At 48.1% G+C, this 20,811-nt stretch overlaps 1 protein-coding gene across 2 annotated transcripts in view; it reads right to left on the bottom strand.

The window, feature by feature from the left end:
• The window catches only part of PC (pyruvate carboxylase), a 109,562-nt gene extending 92,441 nt beyond the window's left edge, over positions 1-17,121 (bottom strand). The window contains exons 1-3 of one of the 2 annotated variants that reach the window (XM_025357315.1): positions 17,060-17,121; positions 13,006-13,193; positions 10,848-10,886 (exon numbers count right to left, since the gene is read on the bottom strand). The gene's annotated coding sequence lies outside the window, so the exon portion shown is untranslated. The remainder of the gene's footprint in view (positions 1-10,847; positions 10,887-13,005; positions 13,194-17,059) is intronic. The other variant, XM_025357314.1, reaches the window with a different exon arrangement.
• Between the last annotated feature and the right edge of the window lie 3,690 nt (positions 17,122-20,811).

Below are 20,811 nucleotides of genomic sequence, written 5' to 3'. Positions count from 1 at the left end.
GAGCTGTTAATCTGATCAAAGATCCTTTGTACAAGATAAGTTGCTCATCTCTTGCTGTTTTCAAGATTCTTTGTCATTTGACACTTTAGTTATGAAATATCTCGCTGTGGATCTCTGATATTCATCCTCATTGGAGTTCACTGAGTTTCTTGAGTGGGCCGGTTATTGTTTTTCATCAGCTTCTGGCCATTCTTTCTGACCCTTTCTCTCCTCTCCTTCTAGGACTCTCATCATGCATATGTTGATTTGCGTGACGGTGCACCATGGGTCTCTGAAGCTGTTAACTTTCCTCCATTCTTGGTTTTTTTTTTTTTTTTTTTTTTGAGACGGAGTCTCACTGTGTCCCCCAAGCTGGAGTGCAGTGGCGTGATCTCAGCTCACTGCAAGCTCTGCCTCCCGGGTTCACGCCATTCTCCTGCCTCAGCCTCCTGAGTAGCTGGGACTACAGGCGCCCGCCACCGCGCCCGGCTAATTTTTTGTATTTTTAGTAGAGACGGGGTTTCACCATGGTCTCGATCTCTTGACCTTGTGATCCACCCGCCTCAGCCTCCCAAAGTGCTGGGATTACAGGCATGAGCCACTGCGCCCGGCCCCTTCATTCTTTTTTCATTCTCAGCCTGAAACATCTCAAGGTATCTACCTTCAAGCTTGCTGATTTTTTTCTGCCTGCTCAAATCTGTTCAGCCTCTAGAGAATTTTTCATGTCAGTAACTGCACTGTTCAACTCCAGAATTTCTGGGGTTTTTGGGGGTTTTTTTGAGACAGAGTCTTGCTCTGTCACCCAGGCTGGAGTACAGTGATGTGATCTCAGCTCACTGCAATCTCCATCTCCCAGGTTCAAGCGATTCTCCTGCCTCAGCCTCCCAAATAGCCGGGACAACAGGTGCGTGCCACCACACTCAGCTAATTTTTTGTATTTTTAGTAGAGACGGGGTTTCACTGTATTAGCCAGGATGGTCTCTATCTCCCGACCTCGTGATCTGCCCGCCTTGGCCTCCCTCTATTTGGTGAGGCATTCTTCTCACATTTTCCTTAAGTTCTTTAGACATATTTAAAATAGTTGATTTAACATCATTGTCTATGAAGTCCAACATCTGGGCTGGAAAAGACTGTGTCTTTCCCTGTGTATGAACCATACTTTCTTGTTTCTTTGCACGCCTCATAACTTTTTGTTGAAAACAAGGATAATTTTTTTCTGCAATTTTTCCTGAATAAATGTGTCTTAGATTGCTGCAAGCCTTTGGTTAATTTCTCGAGTTCTGAAAAAGTTGGTTTGGATCATTTTTGCCAGTTTTCTCATTCCTTTTAATAGAGGAAGAGCTTTTATGAAGTCCTCACTCCACCACTCCCCAGCAATCTACATCTCATATGGCATTTACAAAGAGGTTTTCATCCCCCGAAACAAGTTTCTGGAAAAGAAGGGTAAAAAAGTAGAACTCTGATAGTTAAGTACCTAGTACTCGACCTTAAGCCCCAAGTAGTGTTATGAATTGCACCCTTCTCTATTTAGATTTTTTAAATTGATAACTTAAAACATACTACAAAGAAAAAATACTACATAGAAAAATTTTTAAACACATAATTTCGTAACTCCAGCAACCTGAACAAATTGTTGGTATAGCATTCCAAAATAACAAAAAATGAGATATTACACATTCTGTTTCATAATATACTTTTTTTGTGTAAAGGCATCATAGCTCTTGTCCTGCGGTAATAAATTTAGAGTGACACCTTGATTAGGATACATGAGCTATTTTTAAAGGCTACATCATATGACACGGAACAGACTTCATATGTAGCAACCATTTTCTGATGTACGTTTTGGTGATTTCCCAATTTCTGCTATCACCTCATATGTTTGCATGCTTGTCCCATGATGCCACAGGTTACATTTCTAGAACTGGAATTGCTGTGTTAAGTGACTAAGTTTTAGGTTTAATCTTATCTGCACCCCCCAGCCATTTAATACCAGTCCTATGGTGAGGCACATTTTCCTTTCTCTCTGAGAGCAGAGTGGCCACTCAGTGACATCACTGCCTTCATTTACTATATGGTCAGCCCTCTGTATCTGTGGGTTCCACATCCACTAATTCAACCAACTGGGGATCAAACATGTTCAAAAAAGCAAAATAAAAAATGACAATAAAAAATAATACAAATAAAAACAATACAGTATAAGAACCATTTACATGGCATTTACATTGGACTGGATATTTTAAGCTATCCAGAGATTATTTAAAGTACATAAGATGATACGCATAGGTTATATGCAAATACTATGCCATTTTCTTTTTTTTTTTTTTTTTTTTTTTTTTTTTGAGACGGAGTCTCGCTCTGTTGCCCGGGCTGGAGTGCAGTGGCCGGATCTCAGTTCACTGCAAGCTCCGCCTCCCGGGTTTACGCCATTCTCCTTCCTCAGCCTCCCAAGTAACTGGGACTACAGGCGCCCGCCACCTCGCCCGGCTAGTGTTTTGTATTTTTTAGTAGAGACGGGGTTTCACCGTGTTAGCCAGGATGGTCTCGATCTCCTGACCTCGTGATCCGCCCGTCTCGGCCTCCCAAAGTGCTGGGATTACAGGCTTGAGCCACCGCGCCCGGCCTTACTATGCCATTTTCTATCAAGCACTTGAGCATCCTGGAGGATTTTGGCATCTATAAGGGGTCTTGGAACCAGTCCCCACAGGATACCAAGAAACAACTGTGCTATTAAATACTGTATCTCACAGTGCTCCTTTACCACCTGAAAGGGGAACACAGCCACAGGTGAGGACAGACTGTACTTAAAACTCCTGCAGAAGCTAGACATGGTGGCTCATGCCTGTAATCCCAATACTTTGGAAGGCAAAGGCAGGCAGATCACCTGAGGTCAGGAGTTGGAGACCAGCCTGACCAATATGGAGAAACCCCGTCTCTACTAAAAATACAAAATTAGAAGGGCATGGTGGCAGGTGCCTGCAGTCCCAGCTACTCAGGAGGCTGAGGCAGGAGAATGGCGTGAACCCGGGAGGCAGAGCTTGCAGTGAGCCGAGATCGCGCCACTGCACTCCAGTCTGGGTGACAGAACGAGACTCCGTCTCAAAATAAAATAAAATAAAATAAATAAATAAATAAAAATAATACATACATAAATTTCTATTGCTTATAAATTACCTAGAATAAGGTTATTTTTGTTATAGCAGCCCAAAGAGACGAAGACAATGTATTTTACCACAATTTTTTTAAATGGGGGACAAAAAACTCTTGCAGTGCAAAAACCTCAGTCTCCTGCCAATTTCTCCCCCAAATGTCCTTTTCTTGTCACTCTACAAACCTCTGCTCTTACTCACACGGGGCCACATGTGCATCAGACATCAAAGGAGAGTCAAATTGCATTGATGATTCTCAACCAGGTCCACTCACCACCTACAAGCTTCCTGGGGCCATACCCAGTGACCAGGACAGGCAAGTAATTCTGCATCTAGTTATTATCCAAGATGCAGATTTCTAACAAGAATTTTATGGCAATGGCCTCTCCAAAGATTGGTAGCTCTCCACCGGGAGGTTAGAGAGAGGCCAGAATTCTCACCATTTCCAAGGGGGTAAACTGAAGAACATGAAAAAGGCGGCACTGGTTCCAGATGCCATAATTTCTTGGTAACCAGGCGTGATCAGAAAGCAAGAACTCGTAAGTACCACTCTCTCTTTCTCTTTATTTGGAAAGGTCTAAGAGATGGGAGGAAACTCCAGACATGGACTCAGAAGGCTGGGACTCAAATTCTAGCCCTGGTGGGTCACTGGCATGATTTTACAACTAGTCCTTGGTCGGAGAAAGCCTTGGGACATACAGATAATCTACAGAAATCTAAACTGTATCTATTTTGTATTTAGTTCTACCTATTTTTGTGACCATACTGCATAACAAAAAGGAAGCCTTAAATAGATTAACTGAATTCAAATGGTTTAGGGTGGGGGTCAGAACAGAAGAGTCACATTGGATGAGAAGAGGAAGAGATTAGTAATGTGATACTTCTATTTGAGGCACAGGGGCTGTGAGACCATCACCATTTGGAGGCAACATGGTGGCAATGGAGCAGGCTCTGCTTAGCAGTTAGATTCAAAGTCCAGTCTCATCCCGGCCAGGGGTCTCTTTAATTATAAAGAAAATGTCATCCGGTTGAGAAACAAAGGCCAAAAGTTGATTAGAAAAATAATTTACTATACTTTAAAATAATGTATTGATGTCCTTATTAGGTAAGCTTCTCTAATTCCAGGAAGATATCAGATTAAATATAGACAAGGCTAGGAAAATAAAAACCATAGTATTTATATTTTTGTGTTAAGAAATCTGTGTGCTATCTGTTACTTTACGTACTCTAAGAGAATATGGTCTGTTTTGAATAACAAATCAGTCTTGAGATTCCAATTAAAACATGTAACTGAGGCCAGGTGTGATGGCTCACATCTGTAATCCCACAATTTTGGGAGGCTGAGGCAGGTGGATCGCTTGATAGCAGTTTGAGACCAGCCCTGGCAACATAGTGAAATCTCATCTCTACAAAGAAAAATTTTTAAAAGGCCAGGTGCAGTGGCTCGCGCCTGTGATCCCAGCACTTTGGGAGGTCAAGGCGGGTGGATCACGAGGTCAGGAGTTTGAGATCAGCCTGGCCAATATGGTGAAACTCTGTCTCTATTAAAAATACAAAAATAAGCTGGGTGTGGTGGCCCGCGCCTGTAGTCCCAGCTACTCGGGAGGCTGAGACAGAAGAATCCCTTGAACCCGGTAGGCGGAGGTTGTAAGTAAGCCAAGATCATGAAACTGCACTCCAGCCTGAGCAACAGAGTGAGACTCCATCTAACAAAAAAAAAAAAAAATTTTTTTAAATCAGCCAGGCATGATGTGCATGCCGTGGTCCCAGCTAGTCAAGAGGCTGAGATGGGAGGATCGCTTGAGCATGGGAGGTCGAGGCTGTAGCGAGCCATGATCACATCAGTGCAGGCCAGCCTGGGAGACAGAGCAAGACCCTGTCTCAAAACAAAAAACATATAACTGAGTAGTTAGTTTAGACGTATGATTTTACATAGAAATTTTACTAAGTTTAAAATCAGTACTGGCAGATGACAAATACATGAAAAGATGCTCAACATCATTATCATTAGGTAAATTGAAACCATGAGATACCACCGTATACCTTTCCAAATGGCTAAAACTTAAAAGATTAACCATACCCAGTGTCGGGGAGGATGAAGAGAAACTGGAACTCTCATACACAGCTGGTAGGAATGTAAAATACTACAAATACGTCAGAAAATTTGGCAGCTCAAGTTAAATACACATACAGCTACCACAGGACCCAGCGACTCCACTCCTAGGCATTTACCCAAGAGAAAAGGAAATATATGTTCACACAAAGACTTATACACAAAAGTTCACAGCAGCTTTATTTGTAAATGCCAAAAAGTAGAAGCACCTGAGATGACCAACAAAGGTGACTGGATAGACTGTAATACCCATAAACAAAATCAGCAAAAAGAAGAAAAAAAAAAAAAGGCTGGGTGTGGTGGCTCACGCCTGTAATCTCAGCACTTTGGGAGGCCCTGGCGGGGGGGATCACGAGGTCAGGAGATCAAGACCATCCTGACTAACACGGTGAAACCCTGTCTCTACTAAAAATACAAAAATTAAAATTAGCCAGGTGTGGTGGCGGGTGCCTGTAGTCCCACCTACTCGGGAGGCTGGGGCAGAAGAATGGCATGAACCCAGGAGGCAGAGGTTGTAGTGAGCTGAGGTCACGCCCCTGCACTCCAGCCTGGGTGACAGAGCGAGACTCCGTCTCAAAAAAAAAAAAAAAAAGACAAGCCTAAGCAACGCAGCGAGGTCTCATCTCTACTAAAGATTAATATACATATGGCCGGGCGCGGTGGCTCACGCCTGTAATCCCAGCACTTTGGGAGGCCGAGGCGGGCGGATCACGAGGTCAGGAGATCAAGATCATCCTGGCTAACACAGTAAAACCCCGTCTCTACTAAAAAATACAAAAAACTAGCCGGGCAAGGTGGCGGGCGCCTGTAGTCCCAGCTACTTGGGAGGCTGAGGCAGGAGAATGGCGTAAACCCGGGAGGCAAAGCTTGCAGTGAGCTGAGATCCAGCCACTGCACTCCAGCCTGGGTGACAGAGCAAGACCCCGTTTCAAAAAAAAAAAAAGATTAATATACATATAATACATATAATATATATATGCCAGGCGTAGTGGCACACACCTGTAGTTCCAGCTACTCAGTGAGATGGGAGATCACTTGAGCCCAGAAGATCAAGGCTGCAGTGAGCTATGATCACACCACTATATTCCAGCTTGGGTGACAGAGCAAGAATCTGTCTAAAAAAAAAAAAAAAGAAGGAAATGAACTATCAATACATGCAACAATATGGACGTATCTCAAGATAATTATGTTGAGTAAAAGAATGCAGAGAAAAAAGAATATATACTGTATGAGTCAATTTATATGAAATTCCAGAAAATGGAAACTAACCTATAGTAACAGAAAGCAGTTCCACGGTTTCTTGAAGAGTGCGGAGGCAGAGGGAGGAATTCCAAAGGTGATGAATGTGTTCACTCTCTGGACTGCGGTGATGGTTTCACAAGTGTACACATATGTTAAAACTTATCAAATTGTACACTTTAAATATGTGCAACTTACCTCAATAATACCCCAATAAAGCTGTTGAAAACACTAAAATGTATCAGCACTTTGGGAGGCCAAGGCGGGCTGATTGTTTGAGCTTAGGAGTTCGAGATGAACCTGGACAATGTGGTGAAACCCTGTCTCTACAAAAAGTACAAAAATTAGCTGGGTGTGGTGGCTTGAACCTGTAATCCCAGCTACTCAGGAGTCTGAAAAGGGAAGATCACCCGAGCCTGGGAGGTGGAGGTTGCAGTGAGCTGAGACTGTGCCACTGCACTCCAGCCTGAGTGACAGAATGAGACCCTGTCTCAAAATAAACAAAAATAAATAAATAAAACATAAAACAGTATAGGAAAGTTTAAGAAAAGTGTAACATTCAGTTTCATTTATTAGATTTAAAAGAGTCATTTAGGTATGAGAGGTTTTATTTTAATCAGACAAATGGAAGTATTATTATTATTGTTATTATTATTTTGAGATGGAGTCTTGCTTTGTCACCAGGCTGGAATGCAGTGGCACAATCTCGGCTCACTGCAAGCTCCACCTCCCAGGTTCAAGCGATTCTCCTGCCTCAGCCTCCCAATAGCTGGGATTACAGATGCCCGCCACCACGCCCAGCTAATTTTTGTATTTTTAGTGGAGATCGGGTTTCACCATGTTGGCCAGGATGGTCTCGATCTCTTGACCTCGTGATCTGCCCGCCTCAGCCTCCCAAAGTGCTGGGATTACAGGCATGAGCCACCCACCGTGCCCGGCCAGAATTATTAAAATAGTTAATGAAAATTGAATATAATTTATAAGTTCAATTGAAAAATTTCAGAAGAGTTTCATTACATTTGCAAATGGGACCAACCATTAATGAAAAAGCCCCCTAAGGCCAGGCGCAGTGGCTCACGCCTGGAATCCCAGAACTTTGGGAGGCTGAGGCAGGCAGATCACTCGAGCTCAGGAGTTTGAGACCAGCCTGACCAACATGAAGAAACCCCATCTCTACTAAAAATACAAAAAAATTAGCCAGCATGGTAGCACATGCCTGTAATTCCAGCTACTCGGGAGGCTGAGGCAGGAGGAGAATCGCTTGAACCAGGAGGCGGAGGTTGCAGTGAGCCAAGATCGCGCCACTGCACTCCAGCCTGAGTGACAGAGAGAGACTCCATCTCAAAAAAAAAAAAAAAAAAGGCCCCCTGAAAGTGACTGTTAAAATGTCCTAGAATTGTAAACAGATCAGAAAGATTTATAGGCTACACTTACAAGCTAAACTTAAAAGACTAGCCCTTAAAATAACTAGGTTCTGAATTCATAATTTTAGCAAATTGAAAATCAATTGTTTTCGACCAAATTAATTTCTGTATAACATTTGCATTACATAAAATCCAGGGGTAAGAGTGGGTGTGGCATCCAAATCTCCCTCAGACATGCCACGCACCAGTCACCCGAAACTCACCAAGTCACTTAGTCTCTAGTCTCTCTGAACCTCTGGCTCCTCACCCATTGCAAGAGAGAAATATTTTCCAGAATAAATAATACAATTATTATTAATTATTTAATATTAATACATTTCATATTGATACACAGCATGTGCGTGAGAAGAGGCTCTCAGAGAAGCATAAAGTGATATGCAAACGTAAGAAATGGCCAGCATGTGTCACTTCATAGTAATTGCAGCACCCGGTGACAGACGTGGGAAAGGTGACACATATCCCCAGAGACTAAGTATGACTCAGCACAGCCAGGTCGTGGAATTTTCCCAGAGACTCTTCGTGATGTCATGGTGGATGTCGTCAGGAGAGGAGCTGCCACAGAAGCAGTCAGGCCCTTCCACACACAGGCAGTGGAAATGTACTCCCAGCCGTCCAGTGACCTCCCCGCCCCGCCCCTTTCTCTGGTCTCCAAGCAAATCAGGACAAAGAGGTAACACAAGAGCAAGGAACCCGAGATAGTGCTGAGAGTACCTGGGGTAATGCCTTCAGGCATAACACTTAACAACACAACAAAGGGCCACATCCATGTCCCCCCAGGAGAAAGCTGAAGAGGAGGGGAGGGTGACAAGCTCAGACCACAGAGCCTTAGTCCCTAGGCAAAGCTCAACTCAGCAGAGCCTTGGGAACAGAGGAGCCAAACAAGCTTTGACAAATTACATGACCTGGAAGAAGAGGTCCCTTCTTGGTGACTGATTTTCCCTCTCTACTGATGGATCAAAGGGAAGACATCAATAAAAGATGGCAATCTTAAAAGAAGAAGAAAAAAAAAGGGATCAGCATCTTGGATTCTGCTAACCAGCCTTCTCTAGGCTTCAGTTTCTTCAGTTCCGTAAGACAAGTGGTTTGGGGGGATTCTCCAACACGCCCACCTCTCATTGTAGGGGCGCAAGTAAGAGAAATAACATCCATCTCTATCAGCCAAGAATAAGAGGACAGAGCAAGCAGAGAGAGAACAAGCAGGTGAAACTTGTGGAGGGTGGAGTTTTTCCACGTTACGACCATTCCCACCACGAGCCCATTGCCCTTACTCAACAGTAGCCTGCAGACGGCGCCTGCTGGCCCAAGACCTAGGTCCAAGGGAGGACTGTGGGAGATCTCACACAGGAAACTAGCTCCTGCATCATGAAGGGTGTCTGAGGAAAACCGAAAAAAACTCCTGTACCACTCAGCACTGGACATGAGCTCTGGAGAAAGTTGTCCCTGAGCCACAAAGTCCCCAAGGCCACAGCGGGCTTGAAGGGAAGAGCATTATTGTTGTCACAAATGCTGGGAGAGCACCTGGCTCCCTGGCTCGGCTGCTCCGGCAGAGCAGCAGGGGAAGAGGGGACTGGACTAGCAGGCGATCGGCTGGAGGGCTGTGGAATTTAGGCTGAGGGGAGGCCACTGAATCTCCCAGGCACCTGCCACCAGGGAAATCCATGTTGGGGGAACCTTAAAAGCAGTAGAGGCCAGGCGTGGTGGCTCACACCTGTAATCCCAGCACATGGGGAGGGCGAGGAGGGCGGATCACCTGAGATCAGGAGTTCGAGACCAGCCTGACCAACATGGTAAAATCCCGTCTCTACTAAAAATAACAAAAATTAGGCTGGGCGCAGTGGCTCACGCCTGTAATCCCAGCACTCTGAGGGGCCGAGGTGGGCGGATCACCAGGTCAAGAGATTGAGATCATCCTGGCCAACATGGTGACATCCCATCTCTACTAAATACAAAACTTAGCTGAGCGTGGTGGCACGCACCTGTACTCCCAGCTACTCTGGAGGCTGAGGCAAGAGAATCACTTGAACCCAGGAGGCGGAGGTTGCAGTGAGCCGAGATCCGGCCACTGCACTCCAGCCTGGAAACAGAGTGAGACTCGTCTCAAAAAAAAAAAAAAAAAAAAAAAAATTAGGCCGGGCGCGGTGGCTCAAGCCTGTAATCCCAGCACTTTGGGAGGCCGAGACGGGCGGATCACGAGGTCAGGAGATCGAGACCATCCTGGCTAACACGGTGAAACCCCGTCTCTACTAAAAAATAAAAAAAAAAATTAGCCGGGCGAGGTGGCGGGCGCCTGTAGTCCCAGCTACTCGGGAGGCTGAGGCAGGAGAATGGCGGGAACCCGGGAGGCGGAGCTTGCAGTGAGCTGAGATCCGGCCACTGCACTCCAGCCCGGGCGACAGAGCGAGACTCCGTCTCAAAAAAAAAAAAAAAAAAAATTAGCCAGGTGTGGTGGCACATGCCTGTAAAATATGCAGGGGAAGGGACAGGTTCCCTTTTCCCCGTTGTTACCGTGACTGGCAAAGGCTGAGCGTCACCCTCTGGGAACCCGTGTCAAGTGACTTTACAACCAGCTGGCAGAGCCACCTCGCACCGCAGCTGCCTGCTCTCCACGCTGACTCAAGGGGTCTTCTTAGAGGCGGCCCAGCCCCAGGGATTCTTCCTGCCCAGCTTCCCAAGCTGATCATACCCTTCCAGAAGCAGGGCATTCTGCTTAGGCTGGCCAGATGCCAAATGGGGCCAGCAGGGAGCCAGATGTCACTTTCCTGTAAAAATCAAGAGCAACTGGAAACAGACAAGACTGCTTAAACGGATATTATCCAAAAATCAGAGCACAGCCTTTTTTTATTCATTGAGCTTAAGACCTGACATGCCAAACTGCCGGCATCCACAGCTGCTCCTGGTGAAGACCCCCACGCATCCCGCCAGCCTGGATTCAGGCACAGGACTTACCCTTAGTGTTTGGTCAGCTCTCCAGAAGGCAGACAGTATCTAAAGCAAAAGAAAAAAACAGCATTACCCTCACTGCTCCAAGAACTTCCCAGAGAAAACAGGAGTGGCAAGAACATAGTTTTTTTTGTTGTTGTTGTTGTTTTGTTTTTTTAAGACAAAGTCTGGCTCTGTCGCCCTGGCTGGAGTGCAGTGGCATGATCTCGGCTCACTGTAACCTCTGCTTCCCGGGTTCAAGTGATTCTCCTGCCTCAGCCTCCTGAGTAGCTGGGATTATAGGCGCACGCCACCACACCCAGCTAATTTTTTCATTTTTAGTAGAAATGGGGTTTTGCCATGTTAGCTAGGCTGCTCTCGAATTCCTGACCTCGGGCAATCTGCCCAGCTCGGCCTTCCGAAGTGCTGGGATTACAGGTGTGAGTTACCACACCCAGCCAAGAACACAGATTTTAGAACCCAGAGAACTTTTTCACTCGTTACCCAGGCTGGAATGCAATGGCACGATCTAGGCTCACCGCAACCTCTGCCTCCTGGATTCAAGCAATTCTCCTGCCTCAGCTTCCTGAGGTAGTTGGGATTACAGGCATGTACCACCACACCCAGCTAATTTTGTATTTTTAGTAGACACAGGGTTTCTCCATGTTGGTCAGGCTGGTCTCGAATCCCCGACCTCAGGTGATCCGCCCACCTCGGCCTCCCAAAGTGCTGGGATTACAGGCGTGAGCCACCGCACCCGGCCGAGAACCGTTTCTTTGCTTCCATCTTGGGGGAGTCTCTGAGGGCACCAGGAGGGTACAGGGCTGGAAGCACCAGCTCTGCTGTCCCGCTGCCTGGACTGCACCCCTTGTTACTCTGACAGCAGCTCTGTAACCACTCCAAGTCTGTTTCCTCATCTGTAAAATGGGAATAATAACAACGCCCATCTCACAGCGTTCTAGGGAATACCCAATGAGGCAGCACACGCACAGCACTGGCACCATGCCTGCCACAGAGGACACACTGGGACGTTAACCGACAGGCTTGGTGGGAAGCACTTAAGTAAAACCCTTTTCTGACACCCACTATACATGAACAAGAAGTTCTAGAAACAAGTCTTGTTTGATCTGAAGTGCTTTCTCTTCCTGCCCACTCCATCCAGCCTCAGGCCCGCTTTCTCTGCATCTCCACAGAGCTGTCTCTAATCCTTCAGGAGCTCCCTCTGAATACTGGGACTCTGGTTCTTCTCTCACTCCGCAACTTGACACTAATAAGGAGCTGTCTTATGTGACCTGAAATGTGTTCCCTATTTCCTGGCTATTTCCTCAAATCCTTTCCTGCAGAGACCCCTCCCTGCCACACTAAGAGTACACCTCGCGTTTATGCCCACAGGAGCCCAGAGTTGGTATTGTGTGTTCACTTTTCGGAGTTTTATCGACTGCTTATTTCTGAAAAAGCCACACCTGCTCTAGCCACTAGTCAATGAAGAGCAAAATGGAAACACAGGCCAGCAAGCTCAAATCCCTGTTCAGAGAAAACCAGCTGCCTTGGCAGATAATGTCAAGACTGAAATTCAATGTCTGGGGCACTCAAGTCAATATTTACTGAGCACACGCCTTGCACAAGGAACTGTATGTACACCCAGGCCCTGCCCACAAAGTGCCAAAAAGCAAGTTGTTGAGGGCTGGTTAAAAGAAGCAAAAATGGGATGGCACGTGAGACGCACTCCAGCAGTGAGCCTGCCTAGCCTGCCTGGCTGCGTGACTCTGGACGAGTTATTTTACCTCTCTGTGTCTCACCTATGCGAGTCCACCATTTGTAAGAGATGGATCTAACAGTACCTTTGTAATAGCATTGTTGTGATAATCACATTATGTGTATGTAAGGGGCTTAGCAAGGCTGTCACCACCACACAGGAGTTGGCTTTTATTATTAATAACAATAAATCATTACTTATCACCATCATTGTTATGAAAAGAGAGCCCAGTCCAACTGAATAGAGTTGTCAAGCCTTAATAAAGTCCCACGTCTCGAAGAATAATTTAATTTTGACAGGACAAGATAAGAGGCACGGCCCTGCAGAAAACAAAGTCACCAAGAACAAGAGCAGAGGGGGGACCGTGAGAAGTGAGTCTGGGGCAACAGTGACGAATCTCACTATGGGGGCTGACACAGAAGAGGGTACCTGCGGGGTCAAATGGAAGAAAGAGCCCAACAGGTGGAATCATATTAGAGAGTCTTGAACGCCAAGATGAGGCAAGCTTTTCATTCGGTAAGTAAGAGGAAATGGTTTATTCTTTTGGCCATTTCCCATCTTCCACCATCAGGCCCGACTCCTTTGGCAAAGTGTCCGCAGGTGAGACTAGAAGGCAGCTGAGAGAAAGAGAGGAAGGCATGGTCAGTCAGGCCCAGGTGAGGTTTCAGAGTGAGCAGGCAAAATGCCCCGCTGCCGTGAAGGACGCCTCTGGGTGAGAAACCTGCCCCAAAGTGGGAACTTTCAGGAAACAAGAATCGGTGCCCATTCAGATGGGGGCAGGACAATATTGGGAGGCAGCCAAAGAGAAAGCCATGCTCATCCTCAATGAAAATGTTGACCAGAGGCCGGGCACGGTGGCTCACGTCTGTAATCCCAGCACTTTGGGAGGGTCAGGAGTTTGAGGTCAGTTTGGTCAACATGATGAAACCCCATCTCTATTAAAGATACAAAAATTAGCCAGGCGAAAGGGTGGCGCCTGTAATTCCAGCTACTCGGGAGGCTGAGGCAGGAGAATCGCTTGAACCCGGGAGGCAGAGACTGCAGTGAGCCAAGATGGTGCCACTGTACTCCAGCCTGGGCAACAGAACAAGACTCCGTCTCCAAAAAAAAAAAAAAAAAAACCCCAGAAAATGTTGACCTCAACGAGGCCTCCAGCCCATGCAGAAGGTGCCAGTGAGAAATGTGGACTGCCAGATTTTCTGCCATACTGACCATGGTGCTGGCCATCCCTGCCACCCCCAAAGGCAACTCCTTTCCGTATTCCCCATCTTTCACCCTTCTCTCCTCACTGGTTCCCCATTTGGCCCCTTTTCAACTAATTCACCCAAAACATTCATTAAGCACCTACTTGTTCCTGGCACTATTAGGGACTGTGAGGACAGACAGAAGAGGGACACAGGGAACTGTGGCTTGGGATGAGACTAGTGCATCTGAGGTCCTGCCCTGCCACTGGTCCCAGAGCCCCCATGAGTGGTGGTCTTGAGAGGACAGGTACCTACCACAGCACCTGGGGCACGCACCGGAAGTGAGACCGGGTGAAAGCAAGGAGCAGGACAAAAAGGGGCAAAGGGCCTGAGGGACCCACTGTGGGCTACCAGGGGCAACCTTCCAGGGGAGATCCTGGAGGTGAGGACTGACACAGGGAACCGAGTCAGCCAGGCTGCAGCGGGCTTCAGTAGAAAGACAGAAGGCAATATGGCACATGAGGGTACACTGGGGTAAACTAAGGAAACTTTGGATGACAGCCTAAATTAATTGAAAAAGCAGATACTGAGCAACTGTAGTGAACAAAGCCCCTTCCCTAAGGGCAGAGCATGGCAGGGTGGAGGAGCCATTAGTCAACAAATGTCGGCTGCTTTCAGGGAGCTTACCAGAACACCATGGGATACAAACCACAGCTCAGGCCTGCAGCTGGGCCCTCAGAGCCCTGTCTGCCTTTTGGGCTTTTTTTGTTTTGGTTTGGTTTTTTGTCTTTTTTTTGTTTTTTTTTTGACAGGGAGTCTCACTCTGTCGCCCAGGCTGGGGTGCAGGGGTGCGATCTCAGCTCACTACAACCTCCACCTCCCAGGTTCAAGCAATTCTCCTGCCTCAGTCTCCTGAGTAGCTGGGATTACAGGTGCCTGACATCACGCCTGGCTAGTTTTTGTATTTTCAGTAGAAACGAGGTTTCACCATGTTGGCCAGGCTGGTCTGGAACTCCTGACCTCAGGTGACCCAACCGCCTCGGCCTCCCAAAGTGCTGGGATTAAAGGCATGAGCCACCGCGCCCAGCCCGGTCTACCTTTGCATCTAATCTTGCTTCCTCAGGTTGGCTTCCAGTCACTAACTTACCAGCACCTTAGCAAATCCTAGTGCCCTCACCTGGTTACATCTCCTGTAGAGGCCTCTTCCCAGTGACCAATCTAGTTTCTTACACCCAACAGTGAAGTTGTGTCCCCTACATTCTCCTTCCACCTTCCTCAGCCTTTCTCTTCCAGTCCTAATTGCTTGAAACCTCTGTAACTGGCCAGGTGTGATGGTTTATGCCTATAATCCCAGCACTTTGGGAGGTCGAGGCGGGCAGATCACCTGAGGTCAGGAGTTCAAGACCAGCCTGGCCAACATGGTGAAACCCCATCTCTACTGAAAATACAAAAATTAGCCAGGCATGGTGGCATGTGCCTGTAATCCCAGCTACTCAAGAGACTGAGGCAGGAGAATCGCTTGAACTCGGGAGGTGGAGGTTGCAGTGAGCCGAGATCACACCACTGCACTCCAGCCTGGGTGACAAGAGTGAAACTCCGTCTCACAAACCTCTTTAACAAAACCTCTCCAGAATAAAACTTTCTAGCTGCTCAAATCCAATCACTGCTTCTCCACTGCCAGTGGCATCAAAAAGAGGCCCACCACTCACCTCCTCCACGAAGCCTTCCCAAGCCCATCTCCTTCCAGGCCATTTCTCCTCTCTCTTGCTTTAGTGTGTGGTTTGCTGTGATTTACTGGCCTCTACTGAACTTCCTCTTCCATGTCCTCCTAGGACCAATACCTCGCCCACTAGGCTCTCTACAAACATCTGCAGCAGATTGTCTTGCTGCTTAGGTTTTGTTTATTTTTCTCTCCCTCAATCGGTTTGTCAGCAGTTGTAGGACAAGGATTGACCTCATCGCCCACGCTGTCTCTCAGCCCCGTGTAGGGATAGGAACACTGTAGGTGTGCAAAAGAATGTGATTAAGAGTTCAACGGTTAAGGAGAGCGTGCAGGCAGGAAGCTGTAGCTGCAAGTGAGAGAAATGCTGAGCACATCCACCCCCAGCACAAGTGTTTGCATCACATACAAGGATAGGGTGTCTTGGGGGAGGCCAGCCAGGGCTGCTGGTGGCAGTGGGTACGGGAGCAACAGGGAGGCAGATGGCAGGCACTCTGGAGGTTCTGGTTGTCATCAGCAAGTGTTGGTACTTCTCTGAGCCTGTTTTCTCAGCTGGAGAAGGGGTAAGGAGCCCTGGCCTACCTCTTCTCACAAAATAAGACACAATCTGATTTTTAAGAATTTCAGGCCAGGCACGCCTGTAATCTCAGCACTTTGGGAAGCCAGGGCAGGCCGCTCACTTGAGCGTAGGAGTACGAGACCAACCTGGGCAAAATGACGGAAGCTCGTCTCCACCAAAAAATACAAAAATTAGCTAGGCGTGGTGGCGCCCGCCTGTAGTCCCAGCACTGGGGTACTGTGGCAGGAGGCTCGCTTGAGCCCGGGAGGTCGCGGCACTGCACTCCAGCCTGGGTGGGTGACAGCAAGACCCTGTCTAAAAAAAAAAAAAAGAAAAGAAAAGAATCTCAAAGTTGCCAGGGACCTAGGGACTTGGCTTCCGACTCTGATGCGCTTTGTAAACTACTAAAAGCTGGAGAAATGAGGGGCTGAGCCCAGCCCCACCTCCCGAATGAGCGGCCTTGGGCGAACCACTGCGTCTGGGCGCCTGGAGCTTCCCTGTCTGAAACAAAGTGGAAGATCCTACGGGAGGCGGAGTGCGAGCGCCGGGAACAAGGAAAGCCCTCGCCTTACACGCCGCGGCCTCCTGCAGAGCTGAGCCATATCCAGTACGATGGGGACAACTTGGGCTCCCGATCCTGACAGACTTGGGTTCGAACCCTCAGGGACCTCGCGCGAGGCGCTTTAGTCAGTTTCTCCATCTGCAAAATGGGCCGGAGAACAAGAATGAGGCAGCCCGAGGGAGGACGCGGCACACGGGCGCTTGGGGGCTGGAGACGGGGGCGGGTCCGGGGGCGGGTCCAGCCGGCCGAGCCCCCGCGCGAGGGGGAGGGGCGGCGCACTTCGCGTCGCGCACCTCGCGCCGCTCGCCGCTGTCTCCTACAGCCGTCACTCGCGGAGCCCGCGCCGCCTCTGCGCGCGCGACCCTTACATAAACGTCCCTCGCGGCGGCGTCGGCGCACGTCCACCCGCTCCGACCCGCCGCGGGAAGAGGACCGTGCGGAGCGCGGCAGACACTCACCTCCTCGCCGCTGCCAGTCCTCGCCGCCGCCTCTACTGCCGCTGCCTCCACTGACAGAGAACAGCTGCGGTCTCCGTGCAACCGAACTTGCTGCAGTCCCGGCCCCGCCTTACGGACTTCCTATTGGCCCAGGCAGCCCAACCCCTCCCGTTATTGGGCAGTGTTCTCCGTCACTCCTCGCCCCTCGGCTGTGGACTCCGCCCTGCGCCCGCCTGTCCGTCACGTTTAAGCCTTGGCGCCCCACGTCAGCCCCGCCCCTCCCGTCCCCGGCGAGCGCCTGGATTAGTGGCGAGGCTGGGAGAGCCCGCCCCTGGCGCACCACCGCCTACTCCCTTGTCTCGGGAGCCTCACGTGGGCCGCCGGACCCTGGCCGACGCCCGCAATAGGCGGAAGTGGCCGGGCTGCAACTTGCAGTTATTGGCTGTCGGCGGGGGTGGGGACGTTCGATTCATTCACCCGAGTAGCACGTGTTTCCCGAAGCTGCAAGCATAACAGATCGCACTGGGGCTCAGGCATCCCGGCTAGACGCAGATACGCGCTGGCGAGCGGAGAAGAGGTCGCCGGAAAAGCTAACGTTAGCGAAGGGCAGGAGAAAGGAGAAGGCGCTTGTGCCACATGGGTTACATGACTGTGTCCTTTAGCAGCTACGTAGGTGATTATGGGGGTCTGGAGTCCGTCTGTGTGACCTTGGGCAAGCAACTTAACCTCTGAGTCTCGGTTTTGTAATCTGCAGAGCGAAGCTGCTCAGGACCTGGGGGGTTTGGAAGGCTTGTTTGAGACACGAGAGGAAAGCTTTGACAAGTGGAACGAGTGACTGAGGCATAAGCCTCTATCATCGAGGCTTACTAATCCAGTTTGAGGGCGTGCTCGGGAAAAACACGAACCACAGACACCTCCGTGGTTGTTTTTCCGAAGAGGTTTTCGGGAGGTTTCGTATTTATGCATTTCCTTAAAGGGGGAGTGAGGGGAACGCACGTAGGAAGAAGGGCAAGTAGGCGATTAGGACAATAGTTAACATTCCTATGGGACTTTAGCTAGTGCCCGGTAAATCCACGTAAGATAAGATGAATGTCTGAAGAGAAAAAGAGAGTAAAGGAAGAGTCAGTTATGCAGATATCTCTGGGTAGGTGGAGTCTTGACTTTGTTCCGCACCTGGGAAAATAAGCTCGTGATGACATTCTTATTGAGGAGTTTTTAGGAGCTAAACTTAGACTGTAGACCTGAAGCTACAATTGACCTGTCCTTTTTTATGGGAGGCCAGCAAGAATTTACCTGTGAATGATCTGTGGGGGCAGCCCTTCCCAGATGCCTGAGGCTTTTTACCTTTCCGTGTGGATCTGGCTGATGCCTAATGCTAGTAACAGCTATTCTTTTGGAAGAGGGTGTTGCAATGACTCAGCTTCAAGGCTTAATCTTCACTTTCGCATGAACTGGGGCGCGGCGGGGGCGGGGGGCGAGATTTTTACTTTCATTTACCACTTCGTAAACTGGGATCAGTGCCAACCAGAGACAAGGGATTAACCAAACACACCAAAATCGTGCCTTCAAAGGAGAGCAGACATATTAATATATATTAGTTAATAGTGATATGTAATATAATACATCAGATGGTAATAAGGGCAAGGAAAAAAAAAATCTGCTTCCAAAAAGGAGTCAAAGACTATGAGAACATCTTGCTAACTAGAAATTGTTTATTGAGCATAGAGAGATCTGACTCTTCTCTCAGACTCCTGTATAAGTACTTTCTCACTCCGACTTCCCTGTCCTTCCTTCCACCGGTCCTGAAGAACCCCAACCTTCAGTTGGATCCAACACAGCTATTTTAGTAACAGAACAAGGATTAAGATCCCAGTTCACCTTTGGGAGGCTGAGTCGGGGGGAATACTTGAGCCCAGGAGTTTGAGACCAGAGTTGGCAACACAGTAAGACCTCATCTCTGTCTTTTAAAATTTTAAAAATGGGGCCAGGCGCTGTGGCTCACACTTGTAATCCCAGCACTTTGGGGTGCTGAGGCGGGCAGATCGCAAGGTCAGGAGTTCAAGACTAGCCTGGCCAATGTGGTGAAACCTCGTCTCTACTAAAAAAATATAAAAATTAGCCGAGTGTGGTGGCAGTCACCTGTAGTCCCAGCTACTCGGGAAGCTGAGACAAGAGAATCACTTGAACCCGGGAGGTGGAGGTTGCAGTGAGCCGAGATCATGCCACTGCACTCCAGCCTGGGTGACAGAGTGAGACTCCGTCCCCGCCCGAAAAAAAAATTAAAAACGGGCTAGGCGCGATGGCTCATGCCTGTAATGAGAGGCATGATCATCTGAATGTAATGGGAGGCTGGATCATCTGAAGTCAGGAGTTCGAGACCAGCCTGATGAACATGGTGAAACGCTATCTCTACTAAAAATACAAAAATTAACTGGGCATAGTGGTGGGCATCTGTAATCCCAGCTACTTGGGAGGCTGAGGCAGGAGAATTGGTTGCAGTGAGCTGAGATTGTGCCATTGCACTCCAGCCTGGGCAACAGAGCAAAACTCCATCTCAAAAAAATGAAAATTGGCCCAGTGCAGTGGCTCAAGCCTGTAATCCCAGCACTTTGGGAGGCCAAAGTGGGTGGATCACTTGAGGCCAGGAGTTCAAGACCAGCCTGGCCAAAATGGCAAAACCCTGTCTCTACTAAACATACAAAATTAGCTAGGCGTGGTGACGCATGCCTGTAATCCCAGCTACTAGGGAGGCTGTGGCAGGAGAATTGCTTTAACCCAGGAGCCGGAGACTGCAGTGAGCTGAGACTGTGGTGAGCCAAGATTGCGCATTGCACTCCAGCCTGGGCAACAAGAGTGAAAAACTCTCAAAAAAAAAAAAAAAAGAAAAAAGAAAAAGAAAAGAAAAAGGAAAAGCATTTCTCAGTGTGGGCTTCTGTGTCACTAGCAACAGAATCTCCTGGGGACAAGGTGGGAAACACAGATTCCTGAGCCCCATCCCATTGCTCTTATGCATATTAATCACCAACTCAGAGGTCTTAGAATCACCAGCAGAATACCTGAGTCACCTTTGCCTCTTCAATCCATCCCTGGGGACTGAGACCGAAACTGATGCAATAGTCCCGTAGACAGTTTTGTTTTTTTTTTAAATAAACATAGAAATGGACCCTTTTGGTCTTAAAGCTTGAAATTTAACATTTGTTTTATCTGAGTTCCTTTGTCAGGAAAGGACACTCAGGCCTCTCAAAAAAAGTATCAGAAAACGGAAACTCATCAGATCAAGGCATCCAGACAACAAGATGCCAGAACCCACATTCACCCTGCTTGCTTCCTTCTCCGTAATTCTTGTTTTCTTTTTATTTTTTTTTATTTTTTTCCGAGATGGAGTCTTGCTCTGTCGCACAGGCTAGAGTTCAGTGGCATGATCTCGGCTCACTGCAACTCTACTTCCTGAATTCAAGCAATTCTTCTGCCTCAGCCTCACAAGTAACTGGGATTACAGGTGCCCGCCACTACGCCTGGCTAATTTTTGTATTTTTAATAGACCATGTTAGTCAGGCTGGTCTCGAACTCCTGACCTCGTGATCCACCTGCCTCGGTCCCCCAAAGTGCTGGGATTATAGGCATGAGTGCCAGCCCCTAGTTCTTGTTTTCTTACACATTGTTACATTTTTTCCCTCTATGTTAACTCTTCTTTTTTTTTTTTTTTTTTTTTTTTTTTTTGTGAGGTTTTTATTTGTTCGCCTGGCCTTGGGGACGTGGCCGGTCTCCTCCGC

Source organism: Theropithecus gelada, chromosome 14, assembly GCF_003255815.1.
Source record: "Theropithecus gelada isolate Dixy chromosome 14, Tgel_1.0, whole genome shotgun sequence".
NCBI classification, from domain to species: Eukaryota; Metazoa; Chordata; class Mammalia; order Primates; family Cercopithecidae; genus Theropithecus; species Theropithecus gelada.
Note: the sequence above shows the minus strand (reverse complement) of the source record. Positions and strands in the feature narration are given on the sequence as shown.